This window comes from Magnolia sinica, chromosome 19 (genome assembly GCF_029962835.1).
Source record: "Magnolia sinica isolate HGM2019 chromosome 19, MsV1, whole genome shotgun sequence".
NCBI lineage: Eukaryota > Viridiplantae > Streptophyta > Magnoliopsida > Magnoliales > Magnoliaceae > Magnolia > Magnolia sinica.
In genome coordinates this window covers 35,540,056-35,546,929 of record NC_080591.1, presented here as the reverse complement: position 1 = coordinate 35,546,929, position 6,874 = coordinate 35,540,056, and the positions used below count along the sequence as shown (strand labels likewise).

General features: G+C 37.1%; 1 non-coding gene across 1 annotated transcript; it reads left to right on the top strand.

The window, feature by feature from the left end:
* Window positions 1-1,765: 1,765 nt before the first annotated feature.
* On the top strand, window positions 1,766-1,872 carry LOC131235751 (small nucleolar RNA R71). Its single transcript, XR_009166273.1, has one exon. It is a non-coding gene; the product is annotated as a small nucleolar RNA R71 (small nucleolar RNA).
* Window positions 1,873-6,874: the final 5,002 nt, after the last annotated feature.

Here is a 6,874-nt window from a genome sequence, read left to right as displayed (position 1 = left end):
ATTGTGGCCTCCACCGGTGAACTTCCAGTAGCGGCATGGTATCCATCACGGTTCCCATCTCCCTTATCATATCATCATCTAAATCATGAGAGTGGGTCATGCACGTCTCTAGAGGGTCAGAGGATAAGGTTAGAAGTGTTTTATCTTCCATAAAAGAATCGATCAAGTTAATATCATGGGCATCGTCATCATCCTCTACTTGCTTGCTCATATTGAAAAAGATATTGAGCTCCAATGTCATATTCCAAAAAGATAAATTCATGACTCCATTCATACAATTAATGATTGCATTTGATGTGGCAAAGAATGAGCGACCAAGAATGACTGGAATTTGTGTGCTGATGTCCATGATGGGTTCAGTATACAAGATGATAAAATCTACTGGATAGTAGAATTTGTCAACCTAGACCAACACATCCTCAATTATCCGTTTCAGTACACGAATTGAGCGATCGACAAGTTGTAATGTGGTCCGGGTGGGTTTTAATTCACGTAAACCCAGTTATTTGTAGACCGAGTATGGGATCAGATTTATGCTCGCTCCTAAGTCAAGAAGTACATGCTCAATCTGGTAATTCCCAATTACACCAATGATGGCTAGGCTATCGGGATCTTTGTACTTTTGTGGCACATCATGCTTTAGGATGACACTCATTTTTTCCGTTAAGAAGATTTTCTTTTGAATATTTTACCTTCTTTTGATCGTACATAAGTCTTTCAGAAATTTATCATATGAAGGTATTTATTTAATAATATCCAGTAGAGGAATGTTTACCTTCACTTGTTTCAACACCTCTAGAATGTCCTGAGAGTTAGAGAGAGGTTTTTGTGCAATCAATCGTTAGGAAAATGGAGCATTCGGCTTACCTTAAAGCTCCAGTTCTAACTCATGTAGAGTGTTGCTAGGTCTATCAGTTTCATCTATTTTCTGGTCCTTAGACTTTTCAACCCTTACCGGAATAGATTTGTCAATTATTTTCTCACTCCTAGAGTGGTGGTAGACTTAGGTTGCTCCATTTTATTTGTTACTAACTTCATATTGTTGTTTTGGATTGGGAAGAGGTTGAGCTGGAAGGCATCCTTTTTTTCCAATCGTATTTTTTGTCTCAAGCCCTTGTATGGCCTTCGTAAGGTCTTGAAAGGCTTGTAGCATACCCTGATTGAAATGCTCTTGATTTTAAAGATGCTTTAGAATCGGATCCTCTTGAGGTTTCCCTTGATTTAAAATTTGATTAGGGAATCCTTGAGGAGAAGCAGTTTGTCCATTCCTCCAATTGAAGTTTGGATGATTTCTCCAACTAGGATTGTACATATTTGAAGTACATCCACTGAAAGGTCTTTGGTAATTGTTCATGGCATTAGATTGCTTATTCGGTACCTCTTGAAAAGCAGGTATTGTGAGACAATTTTCAGTTGTGTGAATTTTACAAGAACAAAGACCACAAATAGCTTCCTTAGCCTTATCCTTCTTTAGCTCCATGTCCTCAAGTTTTCTTGTGAGATTAGCCACTTTAGCATTTATATCATCATCTTCTTTCAGAAGATATATTTTACCCCTCTCCTTTGATTGAGTAGGTCTAGAAGTAGTGTTAGATTTTGAGGAGATGTCCCATGATTATGTATTTTCAGCAAGCTCGTCAAAATAATCCCACACGTAATCGACCTCTTTGTTCATGAATTCCCCATTGCACATTGTCTTGACCATTTGGCACATGGAAGAAGTCAACCCATTATAAAAAAAACACTTGTTATTCGCCAAGTTTCAAAACCATGTTATGGGCATGAATTGACAAGATCCTTGAACCGCTCCCAACATTAGAAGAATGTTTCATCTTCCTTTTGGGCAAAGTTCATGATTGATTTTCTAAGGGTGTTCGTTTTATGATATGGGAATAACTTCTTAATGAACTCCCTTGTCATGTCACTCCATCTAAATGCACTTGATTTTTGGGACATCATAAAACATAGAGGGGACTCACCAAATGCACGATGTGAATGTCCCACATACGCCATCATGGCTCCTACAACACTTAACCTTGACCCTTATAGTACCTTTTTCCTACACAGACCATGAGGTTGATCTCATGGGAGCTTTCTGTGAGGTTAAGCTCTATGGGACCTACCATGATATGCAACCGACATCTATCTCATCAATCAGGTGCACCTTTTTATGATGAAATGTGGGTCAAAAAATAAGCCCAATCCATTACTTAGGTGGGCCACACCACAGACAAAAGTTAAGAGTGAATGCTTGACCATTGAAACATTCCTGAATGTATATAGGTCCCAATGAGTTGTTTTTTAGACATCTAACCCATCCATTATGTGTTTCCCACTTGGATGAGGGATCAAACCAAATTTCAGGCCATTCCAAAGCTCTCATTGGCCCCATCAAGTGCATTTAGATGTTTTAGTCATGATTTTCCATGGTTGGTATGGCCCACCTAAGTTCCGGATACCACTGATTTTTGGCACATCCCATAACTTAGAGTGGCCCTACCAAATACGTAGCATGGATGTCCATCACACATTTTAGTGAGGCCCACAAAGCTCGACCTCATGGGGAAACTCCCTTTAAGTCGACCACATAATACCATTTCCATATATATATATATATATATATATATATATATATATATAGAGAGAGAGAGAGAGAGAGAGAGAGAGAGAGAGAGAGAGAGAGTCATGCTCACATGCGCACCTACGCACGTGCGCACCTTTGCACACGTGTCATGGGCATCTAATCTAAACAGTCCATGTGATGCGAAATCCCAAGAAACCGCAAGGTACAAATTTTCACTCTGATCTAAAATTTTGGTGGGCCATAGAAAAGAGAAATGCAAATCAATGGAGGAAATTATTTTCATTTTCCATGGCCCACCAAAGTTTTGGATCAAAGTAAAAAATTAGGCTCAGGGGTTTCATGAGGTTCTTCTTCACATGGTTCGTTCAGATTTTGGAGTCACATCATGTATGATGACTTCTAAAAAAAGTTCGCACGAGTTCCGTGCGAACTGGTGTGTAGCTGAGCATACACACACACACACACATAAAGGTCTCAAGTCCCAACCAGTTGGACCACAACTTACTGTCCACCTAATAGATAACTTCCCTTCTTTCATGTCAGTGGTACATCTAATCCATTCAATAAGTCAGGCCTACTATGAGGATTTCCTTATGCCAAAATTAGCCCCATCCACTTATTGAGCATATCAAACTTGCATTTTGTTATTTATCAATATATAGATATTGATTTTGTTGGTGTGGTCCATCTAATGAGTAGATGTGTCTGATTTTTATAGCACATGATCCTAATGGTGGGACCAACCAATTGGAAGGGTTGGATGTCATAATCCCTCAATAGTTTGAAAGTTATCCTTCAGGTGAATCATAACTTGTGATCGAATCGATTGTACTTGCGACCTCCACACAATGTATGTGTATTGTGCACCACAGGTTATGGTCCACCCAACGGATAACTTCTAACTTATTTAGTATATGGGACATCCAAACCATTCAATTCATTGGACCCACAATGAAGAGCACTTTATACAAAAGTTGGCTCTATCCACTCATCAAGTGGATAAAAATTATATTATTCTATTTGTCAATGGCAACATACTATTTTTTTTTTTGGTTGCAGCTTGATCCACGAGTGGATAGAAATTATTTTTGCATTAGGTGCTCATCATAGTGGGACCCTATTAGGAGGATTGGATGTCAAAGAACTTAACAGGTTGAAAGTTATCCACTAGGTGAATCGTTAATTGTGGTCCAATTGGTTGGACATCAAACCTTTTACACACATATATGCTTAAACACAGACACACATGTATGCATAAACACACACACACACACACACACACACACACACACACACTCATAAGAGTTTCAACACGAGGTCATGGGTTTGAGTACCCATTGTGGTGAAATCCCACTTTGGTGTGAGTGCTTGGTTGTTTGGGGTGAGAGTCCGTGTGTTTTGATTAGAAACATGTGTCGAAGATTCAAACATTTATGTTCAATAATAACGAAGGAAAATCAATCAATGAATAATCATCATCATTTTATCTTATTAATCTAAATTCTTGTTACGTGTCTCACATTGCCCATGATTCCAAAACAAAATACATTTGATTAATGTAATTGAAAGTAGTTTATTAGAAGATTTCGGTAGCATTTTGGATTATAGAGAATTCATCGTAATGATAGAATAGTTGTACTGGTTTAGAATCCTTGCTTCACGTCAATATGCACAAGGCACATATAGAATTCATAATTCATGATGAATCTTTGAACGTTGCGAAGCGCATAGGTCACTTGAGACCTCTGCTACGTAGTCGCACAGATCCTGTTACGTGGTCGCGCAACAGACTGGCTCCCAACTCCCTACATCTTCTTTCTCCCCTTCTCCCATACTTCGATCAGTGGGTTACCTGAAATATGAATATCTTGATTTCAAAAGCTTCCAAATATTTCTCTCTCTGTTCTCTCTAATCCTTCTTTCTCTCTTATCCTCAAATGAGAGGGAGATGGGATATTTATAGGCCTTCACATGTGTGAAACCTCATATCCATGCATCAAGGTACTTTTACGCAGTCACACAACATATATTTGTTGCACGATCACACAATTACTTCTCTTATCTAACCTAATTAGGCTTTCTCTCTGCTAGCTTCCTAGCATGTTGTCTTTAATTGTGCAATCATGTAATTCATCTGTGTTGCGCGATCGCATAACATAGCTATCTTGTGTAACCATTGATTTGTGTGCTTCAACAGATGCCCATTGATCCTCTGAATTTACTTCAAAATCAAAAGGGGGATCAAACCTCCTTCGTCATGAAAATTGTTCTCAGCAATCATTGCATGATTGCGTAACTTGTATTACATTATCAAGTCTGTGTAATAGCCAGTTTGGTCCCGCTAGCTATATAAACCAGCCTCCCTTCACTTTACTTACTACGCTCTCTTCTTATTTCCTGAGTTTTGCTATCCTTTTGCGTGACTACACAATAGAATTTGTAAGTGCTATATTGTATAAAGCACACCTACATTTTTCAAATTTCGTTTAGACAAAACAGCTTATGAAGTAGCTCTTCTAATGTGGATCAAGATGAAAAGTTTAAGACTTTACTAAAGTTCAAGTCAAGTAGAGGATTAAGATGAAAAGTTCAAGACTCTACTGAAGTTCAAGATCAAGATGGAAAGTTCAAATTCTACTAAGTTCAAGATGTTTGAGTTCAAGATCTACTAAAGTTCTAGTAGAAGATCAAGCTTCATTTTCAACTTCAAGCTCTATTGAAGAATTAAGTAGAAGAAAAAGTTCCTTGAAGTTCAAGCTACTTCAAAGTTCAGTCATTTCATGTATAACAAACCCTAGAAAGACCTTAGGCTTAAGTACTTTCAAAACATAATTTAAATGAGTTTTTATGCCTATGTTAGGCTAAAGTTCGACTAGTCTAAGCTGTGGCTCAATTAGTCCAAGGATTTTTTGACCAGTCCTAGTTTAAACTGAAGAAAAATGGATTTTTTCATTACTTGAATGATTAATCGAGCAGACTGCTTGACCAGTCGAAGATGGGCCTTCGACCAATCGAGGGTTGGTCGACTCGAAGTCCAGCAACTGAATCAGTTTAGATTTTAGGCACCCTTGACCAGTCGAGTAGGGCCTTCAACCAGTCGAAGATCTATTTTATCTTATCGCGCTCAAATTTGAAAATTTGTTGGAACGGAATCCGGTTCTTAGACGAGTCGAAGCAACAACTTCTTTACCTATGAATAGAGGCCTTCTCTCAATTCGAAATTAACAATTCAAGTCTATCAAATCCTTCTACAAGAGAGAGAAAAGCCATCATTGTTATCAAGTTATTGCATGATATTTATAATATTTTTAATAGCCTTTGTGTTTTAATTTGTTGATCTCTTATTTTCTGAATCTTATTTTATAAAGAAAGTAAATACTCTTCTTTAAGATCTTAAGAAATTCAAACAAGTAGCCTTTGGTTTGAATCTATTTAAAATCAATCTATAACCTTGAACCCTTGTCTATATGATTGAACATTGAACAATCTACTACAAGAGAAGCAGTTCTATGGCTACATCGACTGATACATCTTCAAAGGAGAAGATAAGTATACTTTGCTTTTATAGTTTGGTTTTATTAAGATAGCCAAAAAATCTCATTTGTTGATTTTTGTGAGATAGCCAGAAAATTCTCAGAGAAGGGTTTTTTTTTGTTTATAATAGCCCTTTAAAATCACAACTATATCAGGTTTTAAGGTGACTCTGAGAAAACCTTATTTATAGTGAAAGTCAATATCATGTGGTTAGTGATTATTGGGAGTGGAGTAGGTGTGGCTGTTTGAGAACAGTTGTTGTACACACCGAACCACTATAACTTTTGGTGTTGTGATGAATGTTTACCTTTTATATTTGTGGAGAATGTTTGTAATTTCATTTATGCAAAAGTGGTGAATGTATGTAATAGATAGCTTTATTTTCTCTTGCTTAGTTTGAATTCTTAATTCTTACAAATGTTTGTGAAATAAGGTTGGTCTACCTAAACTTAGTTTGGGTGTAGCTTGTCCTATGAATTAGTTTGAATAAAGTTTTTAATACTAGTGTGATTCAAATTTCTAATTTATTTAATATTTCAACACTTTAATTTTTTATTCGGCATAGTCCTAGTCACCCCCCCTCTAGGACTTCTTAAGCTTGCCTTTTCAGAACTCCTTTGCATGACCGCGGAATCGATCTCCCTTACACGGTGTTGAGGGTCAAATATTACATATTATCCCTCATTTATTACTTGGTTTTATGAACATGATAATGCTTAATGTTCTATTTTAATCATGTTTGTGTTGCAAGGTAAA